At 38.4% G+C, this 14814-nt stretch overlaps 1 protein-coding gene across 1 annotated transcript in view; it reads right to left on the reverse strand.

Moving 5' to 3' along the window:
* LOC145255734 (MAD2L1-binding protein-like) overlaps positions 1–14814 on the reverse strand; it is an 83298-nt gene that overhangs the window by 13175 nt on the left and 55309 nt on the right. The gene's annotated exons all lie outside the window — the stretch shown is intronic.

The following is a 14814-nucleotide window of genomic DNA, read 5'->3' on the forward strand; positions in this document are numbered from 1 at the left end:
GTCAGGATTTGACAGAAGTGTTAAGTAATTCGTAATTGTACCTTGAACCTCCAAGAAGTAGCTTTGCAAGTTGATTTTTTTTTCTTTTTAGATAATTGTTATTTTATCAACTCGTATGAAAAGAGCTATGTAAAAGTTATTCATGTTCACCCACTGTAAAACAGTTATAGACAAACAGTTCTTTTTAACAGATGTAAATAACAATACATTATTTACAAACATTTATTTTCATGACCAGCTGGCATCTTCAGAGATTACACGTTTTTACATCTTGGCTGCCTGAAATGACGCCATTCCCTGCATCATTGAGACCAACTCCCCTTTTTGAGTCGCCCATTCTCTCTGATTTCCGACTGGCTAGAATCTCTCCAAATTTACATTTCATCACGTGTCTCAGACCAACAGCTGATGTAACCCCAATCTAGTTATTTGTTTATGCAAACCAAACATGTTTCCATCTATTTTCTATTTTCACATTCCTTTTGCGATATTACATGTCAATCATTTTTTCCCAATTTAATTGCTTATTTTTCTAATCATAATAATTGATCCAGCGACCCACTGTCGCTCGAATCAATTAATAATATTAATAATAATGTTTTGACCCTTGGCCTTACTTGCTACAGTTAACACAGATACTATGCTATGATCACAGCCCAAAGAGTCACAACATTACACTCCTTTCACCCCGATTTTCAAAAGATGTATGCCATACATTTTTCCTATACGCCCTATTCTGTTTTTGTTTTTTCATTAGTGCAATCTCTAGATTTCTACCTAACCGGCTAATGAAAATCCAATAAAAAAAAAAAATATAAATAAAATTTTCCCTCTTTTTTTCTTTTTCCCAGCTGACTTTCCTAATTTTATTCAGACCAGAATCTCCCACGATCTCATTTTTAATACTATTTTTACACCCCACCAGGGTAAGAAAAGTCAATTTGTATTTAAAAAAAAATAAAATTCCATCTCAGTTCTTTGTAATCGACTGATCTTATGGCATTTCCTTGGTGTAAGTTACTCCTCCTACGACCGAAGACACCCTTGTCTATTCGTGCCATAATCCATGAAGGCCTCTTTTGCCTGTCCACGTTGACAATATCTCGTTGACTAAATTTCTTATCTTGGGTGTGAATATTTTTAGCCTTACATGATTTGTTTTTTTCTTTAATTTAATTCCCTAATAGGCAATCTTTACTTACTTAGCTATTATGTGATGTATTTTACTTTCACCTCTACTCATCCTGAGTGATTTTCAACATAATGGTCACATCTGCCCCTTATGCCATGTCAGGGGGCATTTCATTTGTTCCCTGAAGTTGATTATCTATCAACTAAATCCGCTCACGCTGGACAAAAATATCTTCCGTTCTGCTATATTGAAAAACTTTTTTCCAGATTGGTAACTGCAACAGCTGTCAAGACATACCTTTGCGGAAAACATCGGATTTCCACACAGGAAGTACTCAAACTTGGTCCATGTTGACTACTCAAAAATCAACAGAAATCCCAATTTGAAAAAAATTTAAATCGAATCACTCCTCGAAAATAGTAAAATAAATAACCATCTACATAAATTTATTTTGTCTGCCCCTTTAAAATTCTGAATATACTAGCTGACCATTCGTTAAAAAAATAATTCAACCGTATCTACTGTTCTTTCTTTTCTAACGTTGCAATCTCTGAAACACATTTAACATGTACAACATACATAAAACAACGAATTATACAATACATCAATACACATTTTCTTCTATTCTAACATTCAACATTAGCTTCTAAGTAAATTACATAAAACAACCCTTTCCAGTCCTTTACTTATAAAAAAAAAAAAAATTGTCTAATAAAGGTCGTTTAAAACTGGAAAAAAAAAACAATGTTCACAATTTTCAGAAACTGTCCATTGCTTCTGACCCAAAAAGAGCATCAAATTTTTACAACAACAGTTCAAATGAGCGATGGCCATTCTTTTATAAACTTTATGTGACGGACGTAATTGTCAACCATGATTGACACAAATTCAAAACAATCCGATGTATTCAACTGTGTGTTTCAGTTAACAAGTTCCTTGTGTCTTTTTTTCTTGGCGCATCGATGTAAAAATTAGAAGAAAACAGATCACATTATACTGTTTAAAACGTTAAACAGTATAATGTGATCTGTTTTCTTCTAATTTTTACATCGAGTGATACATTTATGCAACAGTTCTAACAGGAAATGATTGACGTGATGTATCGAAACAGTTGTAAACAAACAGTTCTTTTTAACAGATGTAAATAACGCAACACATACCTGAATTATTTATGAACATTTATTTTTATGATTCAGTCGGCATCTTCAGAGATACATCTTGGCTGCCTGAAATGACGCCACTCCCTGTGTCACGGAAACCAACTACCTTTTTTGAATCGTCTGTTCTCTCTGATGTCCAGCTAATGACTGGCTAGAATCTCCTCAAAATTACATTTCATCATTTCGTGTCTCAGACCAACAACTGATGTAACCCCAATCTAGTTATTTGTTTATGCAAACCAAACATCAGGTTTCCATCTATTTTCACATTCCTTTTGCGATATTATTATATGTCAATCATTTTTTCCCAATTTAATTGTTTATTTTTTTAATCATAATAATTGATCCAGCAACCTGCTGTCGCTCGAATCAATTAGTAATAATAATGTTTTGACCCTTGGCCCTACTTGCCACAGTTAACAGATACTACGCTATGATCACAGCCCAAATGGCCACAACATTACATAGGTTTTAGAGTATACTGAAAATGATTATCGCACTTAAATTTTCTGCAAATAAGTAGTTTTCCAGATGTTAAGCAATGTCATTTTTTATGTTATTGCTGGTGGCCATCTTGGAACATGCAAACGCAACTCCGAGAAACTATGCACAAACGCGCATACCAACATGGCTACCAGCAATAACATAAGAAATGAACTTGCTTAATATGTGGAAAGCTACTTATTTAGGGTAAATTTAAATGCGATATTCGTTTTCAGCATACCCGAAAACTTTAAGTAGTTTTTTAAAACTTTTAAAAGTTTTTAAAGAAAAATGTTAAGGTGGAAACAAGGTAAAAATTTACAAAATGCGTCAGAATGAAAATCTTTATCGAACCGCCTAATTATTATTATTTAGATATCCTCAGTAAAAAAAAAAAAAAAAAAAAAAAAAAAAAAACGGTTTTGTTTTACAGGTTCGAAAAAAAAAATAGTCTTAACAAGGAGTTAAAAATAAAGAAAATTATACAAAATACTATTAGAAACTCATCCAATAAATGTTGCAAGGACATTTATTGGTTGGGTTTCTAATAGTATTTTCTATATTTTTAAGTCATTGTCGAGATTTCAAAGACCTGAGATACCACGTGACTATTTTTCTTGTGCTTGTGTAACACTCAACATTAACTGTCGAAATAAACAAACATTTTACATTAAATAAATACACTGAAAACTTATCCAACTAGGTAGAAGAGTAACTTATCTTGCCTTTGGTAATATTTATTTGGGTGCTTATGCACTTATATTGCTGAACTATTTTTTTCAAATAGTATTTTCAAATTAAATTCAAGTTTCACAATCTTTTTATTATTTAATTGTTAGGTGAAAGTACAGAATAGTTAACAAAACCCCCTTCCCTCCCCATGTTAAGGGGTTTCTAAATAATAAAATTATTTCAGCATGGTAGCATAAGTTTATAAGTACCTTTTATTTGTTATTCATTTATTTATTTTTTGACCACTAAAAAAAAAAACAATTCTACCTTAGGTACAAGTAAGAAGTTATAAATACCATAATAACAGAAATGCGTGTACTTTGTACATTTTGTTGGTTTTAACGCTTTTAGTACATTGTACTAAAAGCGTTAAAAACAACAAAATAGTTTTGGCTCTGTATTGTTTGGAAATACCATTTGAAAAACTTGAAAATAATTTTTTTAAATTGACAAACTCAAAATAAAAAACGGTTTTCTATTTTTAAGAGAATACAAACGAAACTCGTTAATACGCTGACTGTAGGCAGCTCAGTGCTGGTCAATGCATTAGCGCATAGGGAGCTGTCTTCTCATTAAATTCTATATTTTGTAATTTCTATAAAAGATAACATTTAAAAGAAATTTCAGCACAATTAATAATTATCAAATATTTACATATTATACATGAAAATAATTCTGAAACTTATCTATATGAAAATGGATGATATATACCAATTTATCGCATCAATTTTGAAATATTCTTCGTCAACTTTGCTCGCTCGTAACTTTGCTATAGGGTCGTAAAAATATAAATCAAAGTCCACTAGAGATGGACTTGTATGTTTATATAGCCTGTAAAATTTTAGTCATATCAAATCAAATTTAACCCCATGCATGTGTTCCCAAACGTAACATATGAAATGTAAACATTGAAAAAACAGTTTCCCCTTTTTGCTATCGTCATTTTTTACTGTTTTTCCATTTTTAACTTGGAGCATAAAAGAAAAATTAACATCATTGGAATGTTTATTCTATTCTCTTTCCATCAATGCAATTCTTTTAAAAATTGACCCACAAATAAAAAAGATATGACTTGATGAAGCACATCAGATATGTAACATTGCTGATGTCCACGAAAATACTGCATACACTTGTAATGCTACATTTAGAACAGATTATTAGCATTTTTATTCATTGTGCAATGGATGCCTGCAAACAATTCTAGTATGAATGTAAAAGCCTGTACGTTATGGAGAGCAGAAAACACATTGCACATTGTTCTCTCTTGGTAGCCTCTTGTTTCTTCTATTTGTTCCTCAGTTCTCATTTACAATGAACAATGTTTTTGACAAAGGGAGAAGAAAATAGCTGTACACTCGGCTGTCAGTGTTTTTTCTGAGCAGTCACTTGAAACATCCTTATTTTTTTCTCCTATTTCTATTCTTCTGACCATGTCATTAATGAGGGTGCTGGAGATAAATGTTAGGGACCAGAACCTTGGATGAACCACCAAGGAGGCCATCCTATCAGCAGGTGCAAAGTACAGCAGCTGCTGTATTGCCATTTGGTGATGGGATTCTGGACCATGCAGTAGCTCCTGGTGGAGCCTCTTGATGCCATATTAGTGAGTAATGTTACCTTTATGGTTGCAAAAATCATTCTTCGTTTTTTTTTTTTTTCTACTCTAACAACTCTGCCGACCGTTTCCACATATTTCAATCCTCAAAAATGAAAAATCTCAAGAAACAAATTAAAAAGATTGAACCCAGAACTCCAACTTCCAACCTCTACTATCAAGTCTTCTTCTCTAACATCAGAGGTCTATGTTCCAACCTTCCAGAGGTTGAAATCCAATTACAGGAGACTAAACTTGACCCATTGTTCCTGTGCAAAACTGGCATTGAACCGACTATTTCCCTAGATGAGTTTGCAATTAACGGATACTCAAGCTTTACATGAAAATCTGATTTCCAAAATCATTGGCATGGTAAGCTTTCCATGTGATGACCTCTCCAGAGAAGATCCTAATTTGCTTTGTATGTGCTTCAGAGTATCACTTGCTCACAGCACTATTTTCCCCGCTATCGACCCCTTAACAGTGGAGTTACTATCACAGAGTATCACTGAGAAAATCGACCATATTCTATCTACGCATCCCTCAGCTAACATTTACATCTGCGGAGACTTCAATGTTCACAATGTTGAAGACTAGTCCTCAAACAAGACAGATGATGAGGGTCCGGCAGTGTTATTCCTGAGCAGTCACTTGAGACATCCTTATTTTTTTCCTTGTCATGATTTTTCGGTTGCCTATGACCTAACACAAATTGTTCACAAATCCACCCATATGCCCAACTCCGACAGACAATATGCAAGTCTCCTTGACCTTTTTCTTACAACTTGCCCAGAAATGTGCTCATCCTTTGTTCTGTCTCCATTGGGATCTTCCAATCACTCAGTTGTTTCAGTTAAGATAAAAAACAAAATATAATAAACCCTCAGATGTACCTCTCCATCGTACTGTATATCGATACTCTATATATTGGAATAACTTCCAAATATTTATATCAGATATACCCCTGCACTCCATGTTCAAAAAGAACATGTCTTCTATGACTTGACTGAATAGTTAATTGTCGGTATAGACCACTTCATACACTCCAAGAAATTCCAGAAAAAGCCCAACAGCCCAGAATGTGCAGTTGTCATTGCACACAGAAATTACTATTTCCATTACTTCCAACATAATAGATGTTGTGAAACTAAAGCCACCTTTAGGATTGTCAGCAACCATTGATGCAAGAGATTTGTATGCTCAGTACGTCAAGTTTAAAGGAGTTGAGTAGTGACTAGATCCCCACCAGTTTTGGCGAATAACAAACAGTCCTCAACAGAAGCGTGTCCTCTATCCCTACCATTATCAATAGACCTGAGGTAATTTCGTCAGCATCTAACAAAGCCAAACTCTTTGCCAAGAACTTTGCAGCAAATTCTACCCTTTGTGACAGGGCCACCTACCCTCCAATTTCCTCCTCTGACTGAAAACACTATGCGACACACACACATCTGTACGTGATATTACCAAGCTTATCAAAAAGCTTGATTCTAGTAAAGCAACTGACCCCAATGGCATTCCAGTCATAACGTTCAAAAAGCACTAATTCCCATACTTACAAAGCCGTTTAGATGTTACCTTAAATGCTTCCCAACACTCTGGAAAACTTCAGTCTGCCCAGTATTTAAAAATTCCGGAGATTCAGTCATCTCCCTCTCAATACAGACCAATCACTCTCCTGCGCATCATGAATAAATTGCTAGAATTTGTGAAAAACAGAAATGGTCTGTGACAGTGTTGTTGGATGATAATGGTGGTGATGATAGTGATGGAAAGAAAGAACATTGTTAAGAAAAGTTATGGCATTCATTTAATACACACACAATTATTTGTGGATATAATAAATTGATAAAAAAGAAATCTGCTTTCCCTGATAATTGGGACGACACCCAACAGCTGTTAAAAATATGATAGCTGGGAAAGTTGACATCTTGGAATATTTTATATTCCAAGATGTCATCTTTTCCAGCTATCATATCTTGAGAAAATGTCGGAAATTGCAGCTTTTGGCAATTTGACAAGTTCTATCGGAATATCATGGCTGTTAAGAAAAACGGTTAACAAATTCTTGGTTGGTCAAAATTTATTTGTGAGTCACCCAAAATATAGGTTAGATATTATATGCTGGCATGTGCATAGTGGGCCTCTTTGTGCATGTGGTGCTGGTGAGCTGTGCCACAGGTCGCGCTCTCACATGTTGCTGGGAGATAAAATCAAATAGAAATAAATAGGAAAGAAACTAAAGTGTGTGTATCACGGAATTTAAACCTTAAATCCTGCAGAACAAAACAAGGGGAATTTGATAAGATAAATTATTTTAAGGGGATTTTAAAACATTTAAACTGTCAAATTGAAATTTAATTCTGACCTTGTCTTTGCAAACTGTTGTGATACTGTTGTCAAGTGGAGTTTATTAAGAAAAGTCAAATTATTTGAAGGGAATCTTAAAACATTTAAACTGTCAAATTGTAACCTAACCTGGGCAGGGCCTTGTCGTACACACTGGCAAGAAATGTGCACTAACTCAAAGTCCCGATGGCTACACTTACTTCTGTCTAGAATGCAAAAAAACTTGCATAACCCTAAGTCTGTGTGACAACACTGTTCACTTTGGTTTGATGTATGTTGCTTTGACGTCGTGTTGAGTTCTCTTCTCATAACAACTAGATGATAGATTAAAAAGGGTGGTGGAGGAGGGGGATAGTGATAGTTATACTTTAATTAAGGCTGAACTGGACTCCCTGGATAACAGGAAGGACCAGGGTCTAGTAGTTAGGGCTAGGTTAAAAAGAGTGCCGAACGAGGCAACAAACATGGCCACGTCAATGCGTGCGGAGGAGCGTCGACGTGTGACTGATCAACACATCGCCAGTGTCACATTGCCGGACGGACGAACCGTAACATCAGATGATGGAATCCTGGAGGGTTTTCGAGCTCATTTGCAGGAGCTTTTTACCATGGAGCCCGGTCTGGAGATTGAACAGTTTGACACGTATTTAGCTGACTTTTCTCGCCTTGAAGCAACCGAAGCAGCTACGTGTGAAGGTAGCATAAAAGAGGAAGAAGTCCTTGAGGCTCTGAAACAAGTCGGGCTAGATAGGACCCCTGGGATTGATGGTCTGCCTTACGAGGTGTACTTGAGGCTGTCGCCCATTTTTATTCCTTTGCTGGCCACACTCTTCAACTCCTGGTTTAGGAACGGGTCTATACCTCAGTACTTTACCAGGGGGATCATTAAATTGCTTCGCAAAGATAAAAATGGAGGGGATGGGATTAGCAATTTCCGGCCCTTAACGATGTTAAACACAGAGTTAAAGATTTTGGCCAAGATCTTAGCAAATCGTTTGCAGGTTGTTTTACATCATCTCATAAGTCCCGAACAGACGTGTTCTGTTAAGGGCCGGACGATTCAAGATAATTTGCACGCGATACGCTTGATCATAGAGAAAGTCGACACAGAAGCCGCGCTGATCAATTTAGATCAGTCCAAAGCATTCGATAGGGTGGACCATCGTTACCTAGGGGCTGTTCTTTGCTCGGCTGGGTTTGGACCCCAGTTTCGCTCATGGATTCGCCTCTTGTATGCTAATCCCGGTGCTATGGTGGAGGTGAATGGGGTGAGATCGAAGCCCTTCAGGTTAACAAGATCTATCCGTCAAGGTTGTCCGTTATCACCCATGCTGTATGTCATCGCGCTTGAGCCCTTTTTGCGCCAGCTTAGGGTGAATCCGGTCCTTCGCGGGGATTACTTTGCCAGGTGGTTCTATCCCAGTAAAGTATACCGCCTATGCCGACGACGTGACTGTGCTTGTAACGAGCAATGCCGAGATTAGAGTCGTCGACATGGAAACAAGACGGTATGCACAGGTAACAGGGGTCATAATCAACCACGTTAAGTCTATTGGCTTACGTGTTGGTGCCTGGAGGGGAACCCCTTTGGCTGGACTGATGGGCCCTGCAAGCTATTCGGCGTCTGGTTTGGCCCCGACCTCCAGCTGGAGAAAAATTGGTCGGAAGTGTTGAAAGCGGTCAAGACCACAGCTCATTTGTGGTCTTTGAGAAATCTAACTTTAAAGGGTCGGGCGGAGGTATGCAATACTCATATCTACCCCCTGATCCTATACTGTCTATCAGTGCTTCCACTCCCGGAGTCCTCACTACTTGAACTAGTGCGTGCTCTTTTCACGTTCTTATGGCGCGGAAAGCAAGCCATGGTTGCTCGGGAGATCTGTTGCCTGCATCCGTCTGAAGGCGGTCTGGGTATGCCTAATATCAAAATATGTAGACACACTCTAAGGCTGATATACCTGGACCGAATGTGTACACCTGACTTAGGGAATGGTGTCTTCTGGATGGAAGACACTAAGAAAGCCTTTCCGGCTTTGGAGAGTGTGCATTCGGCTGAGGGGGAGGCACGCAGGAGGCCCCGAAATGAATGCCATTTCTATCACGAGTGTCGACAGGCGTTGAGGTTCCTTCAACGGGTGAATGAAAGCCTCTCTGACACCCGGCTGTTGTCTCGCAAAGCGCTATATAGGTTTTTAGTGAGGGGATCTGTCCGAGACGAAAAGATTGAGGAGTTCGGTTTCACAAATGAGGAGCGTCGCTCGATATGGCCTTCGGCGCCCGGGATGAGCTGTTTCGATAACTACGAGGTATCGCTCACCTGGCTGGTAATCCGAGATGCCCTCTGGGTTCACAAAAAACTTTTCATAGCGGGTTTTACAATGACACCTAGTTGTGTCCGATGCGGAGATTGGGAGGAAGACCTAAGCCATGCTTTTTTCCACTGCGCTATCGTTCGACCGTTATGTGAGTTAGTTGAGAGCTTCACGGTTCGCATACTAAACGGGCGTTTTTTTGTACTGGATGCGGTTTCCCCGTGCTGCAATTGGGCGCCGAGTATGAAGAAAGAGGAACGTTATGTTTTTCTGTGTTTGCTAGCTGTTATGAGAGGCGTGATTTGGTCGACACGACAGAAGGAGGTTTACGGAGATGAGACCTTCACTGCTCCCCAGCTTGTTCTCATGTTCAAGCATCGGTTGAAAATGCGAATTAAGCTGGAGAAGGTGAAACTCACTCCTGTGAATTTCAACGAAAGGTGGGTGAAAGCTTCGCGACTGTAGAGTGACTGGAACTGGCCTTGAATTCGTTTCTGATTTGATTTAGGTCAAAAGGATTTTGGGTGTCCTGAACTAACAAGACATCAGTATCGGACCGATTAGTTTAGTATGGGTTAGTTAGGCTTTATTGTTTTATTCTTTTTAGCTTAGCTAGAGTATGTACGTGTTCATCGTCCCAGTCCCTCTTTTAGTTTGCCCTTGTTCCCCCCCCCTTTTTTTTCCCCACCTTAGGTTCGATAATCCCCATTCTCAACCCCAATTAGGTGACAGATGGACTGCTTTGTCAGTGATGCAGGTCGTTTTTGTGGTGTTTATTCAATAAAGTCAGTTTTTCGTGTGGACCTGCGTCTTTTCGACTGACAAAGCTTTCTATCTGCCACAATTAGTAGTGGGGGGCTCTTTTACTAACTACTTTTTTTTCATTGTAAATATTTCATTCTTTTTTGTATATAAAATTTTGATGCAATGTCCAGGTCTCCGATGAATACAACAGTGTGGTTAGCACACAGGTCTTGTAAACGCGGGTCCTAGTCCTGTCTGTGATGCCATGATCAGACCACACTTTATTCTCTTTCCAAAAGCTACAGATGCCTTCTGAATTCGCCCGCGGATTTCAGTGTCGAAACAGCCATACCTCGACAGAGAACTACCAAGGTAGACAAACGAATCAACTACTCCTAGTCTAGCCCCACAGACCATGATGTTCGGCTCCACGTATGACTAGTCCGGTGCAGGAGTGAACATCACCTTTGTTTTAGACAGACTGATCAAAGGCAGTGCAGGAGTCAGCAAAGCTATCCATTATATGCTGCATATCAGTCTCAGTGTGACAAAAAAAAAAAAAAAAACAGCATCGTCTGCATACAGTAATTCCTTGACCAAGACATGATGCAGCTTGGTTCTGGCATTAAATCTTCTAAGATTAAAAATGCAACCTGTGGTTCGAGACTTTAACATGACACCCTTATCGCAATCCTGAAATGCATGAGTAGGTAGAGCAGCAAAATATATAGAGAAAAGAGTAGGGGCAGGAATATTACCTTGTTTGACACCATTGTCAACTGGGATTTCATCAGACAATTTTCTGTTAAACATTCATGTCCCTGTGCAGTTCCTTGAATATTCTTTAAAAAAAGGTTGGAGGACACCCTACTTTATCTAAGATCAACCAGAGAGCATCCCTGTTGACGGTGTCAAATGCTTTGGTCAGATTCACAAACACTTGATACAGCAGTATCTGTTATTCAATGCATTTCTCCTGAACTTGCCGGGCTGAAAAAATCATATCCATAGTTCCTGTCAGACCTAAAGCCACTTTGTGACTCTGGAATAGCATTACGACAAACATCTCCAATAACCTGTTTAATAGAAGTCGTGAGAGAACTTTCCTAGCAGTTTCCAAAAGCGTGATCCCACGGTAGTGGTCATAAACATTCTTCTGTCCTTTTCCTTTAAACAGGGTCACTAAGACACCATCAATCCATTCCTGTGGAACAGGAGCACCTGCCTAGATTTCCTCAACAAAACCATGGATAGCATTAGCAATATTCACACCTCCAATCTTAAGTTCCACCAGAACACCATCCAAACCAGGTGCCTTGCCACTGCTGATTTGTGCGATAGCCAACTGCACTTCAACCAAACTAAGCAAACGATCCATTCTGAATATGATATCACATTGTGGTAGGCTATCAATTGCATCAGCATTTACTGCTGAGGGATTGTGGAACACATCAGTAAAGTACTCTTGCTATGTTTTCAAGATATTTTCTGAATCCTTAATGACAATAGAACCATCTTTCGACATCAGGGGAGATATTGAAGAGGTAGGAGGATCAAATACTTAGCGCAGGAGTCCATAAAATTCCTTCAAATTCTTTGTGTCAAACGCCTTTTAGATCTGCTCTGTTATATTCATCCACCATTGGGTTTTAATTTTTCTTAGCTTTAACCTCTTTGTATTGTTGCAAATTAGTTGTATGATCAGAATGATCATCACAAAGTAAAGATTCATAAATTGTCTGTTTATTCATCAGCAACTGATTAATTTCAAGATTGTTGTCGTCAAACTAGTCCTTGTTCTTATCCCTCTTGAAGCAAAAAAACTTCAGCACCAGCAGAATAAACCCAAGTCTTAAAATTCACCCATGTACCATCAAATGCAAGATTATCAAGCTTTTCCACCACACTCTTTTGAATTTCAGGCAACTTTAACTTGGCGACATTAATACGGCTAGGCACCTTAACGCCACTATGACAATTATAGATTCGTAGATTAAACTTTCCTCTCACCAACTTGTGATCGGTGTCACATTCAGCACTGCACATGTCACCAACAGTATATGCATCTTGAAAGTTGCATTTTCGAGTTATGAAGTCAATTAGGTGACCATGCTTTGAACATGGATGTATCCAAGTAGCTTTGTGCTTCAGTTTACAGCAAAAAAAATAAAGAAAAAAAAAGTGGTACAGATAGTAAGATTAAATTCTGAATACAGCTCTAGTAGCTTAAGACCATTAGCATTCATGGTACTGATACCATAGCAGCCAAGAGCACTCCAGATCCCCAACACGGGCATTGAAATTGGTGTAGATGCAACAACGGAGCACAGAGACTTGTAGAAACCCAAGATGTCATCTTCATTCACTTGAAGGGTTGGTGTATAGACCAAAAGACTAGAGATGAATCTGTTGTGTGAGAGAGGAACACGAAGTTTCATGATGCGGTCACAGATACTGGAAGGAAATTCCACAGTATCAACAAAGGATGTTTTAATTGCAAAACCGACTCCACCATTTCTACGGATACCCTCCGGTTTACCAATCCAGAAGAGAGTGTAGTCTGATGAGTCCTGTCATTTGATCTCCTGAGAGACAGGTTTCTGATAGAGCAGCAATATCTATATCAAGTCTCCGTAGCTCTGCAGTGACAAGTGCTGTCCTGCGCTCTGAACGGTTAGATGACCCTTTATCAAGAAGAGTGCATACATTCTAACAGCATAAATTGAATTTTAGTCCTTTTTGGAGATACATTTTTGTTTTCTTCCTGTTTACATGAACCACCGTTACCCACAGGAAACTAACCAGTGATAGTATGACAGACAATTTTTAGTGCACCTTTTCTAGCACTTTCCCCAAGAGCAGTGCTCTCCCTGAATAGGGCTGTTCAGTCACAGGAACCCCCACCGGAGTTGGCTTCCATCAGGTGAAGGCACAACAACGATGTTATGATAGGGGTTCTGTCACCTCTGTGCAGATTTGTGACCATGTACGTCCAACTGGTCAGGTCTGTACACGTTGCCACTCCTCCATCACCATAGGACTTGCAATAGAAATGAACAGATAAAGATAAGAAATAAAAAGATAAGCGATTAAAGATAGCTCTCAAGTAACATCTGTACACCGTTGTATTAAAGTGACAAGCACTTGTACGACACGAGTGTCACTCTCTAAGTCTCTGCAACAATAACCCAGTGATGAGTCATTGCAAGGACTGGTAATTACTTTGACCGCAGGTTTTTTTGTAAGAGTTGTCCTCTCCTAGAAGGATTGCCTACACCATGGCCTGCAGGAGCTCCTACCCCGCTAAATGTCATTTACCCCTGACTTGGATTTAGGTAGCTGGGCACCAGAGCATGGTCCACATTGCCACAGTCAACAGAGCCTCACCTTTGGTTCAAAAACCTTATCCAACAAGGCAGTGGGGATTTCTGGCGCTGAACACTCGCTATTCACTAGAGCCCCGTTAGTATAGCAGAACTCATGACGTGCACATGGAGGATGATTAGACTGGGAGAAGCTATAAATGACACTAGAACATCTGTGTGCTTTTAACACATGCTCACACCAATCCTTGAGCTCCTAATATATATATATATATATATATATATTTATTTATTTCATACACACACACATATCAGCAACAGTTAGGAATTACATGCTCAAATTTCCAGGATTTTTTACTTTTTATGTTACAAAATCTGAGGATATGAGTTTTGAAATCTTAAATTTCTGGAGGATTTGACATAAAATTGTCCACAACTACAAACCAGCGTTTTAATATCAGTGGATATCTAAAAATTTTAAATAAAGCATCTTAAGTAAAAACACTATTACATACAAGTCAAATGACTCGTTCGTATGTAATAGTGTTTTTACTTAAGATGCTTTAAGTGTGTTCACAATACATTTTGATTTTTACATGTTGGTACAGTCAGAGAGATAGCGAGAATTCCAAAAGGAAGCGGTCCGATGAAATAAAATGCTTAAGAGTATAAAATCTTTTTGGCATCTGGAGATCTTGTGAAAGGTGGAATTTTACTGCCAGTCATATTGGTCAAGGTACAAGTGCAGGATTGAGTGTGTATGGGGGAGAGAGCCAGGAATCATTCTTTATGGGTACCTTCTGTAATCAATTGTCTCAATCGGGTATGTATCTAGAGATAACAAACCAAAAAGATAGTAAAGAAACAAGACAATGTTCTAAATTAGTGTTGGTAAAAACTTTTTCCAAAAAAGTTCAAATTCAAGCAAAAAACTGAATACAAACTATTTCTGAAAAAAAGTTAAAATAGAATAGGACAGTGTAAA

Source organism: Euprymna scolopes, chromosome 31 (assembly GCF_053919585.1).
Source record: "Euprymna scolopes isolate OS-2025 chromosome 31, ASM5391958v1, whole genome shotgun sequence".
Lineage (NCBI taxonomy): Eukaryota > Metazoa > Mollusca > Cephalopoda > Sepiida > Sepiolidae > Euprymna > Euprymna scolopes.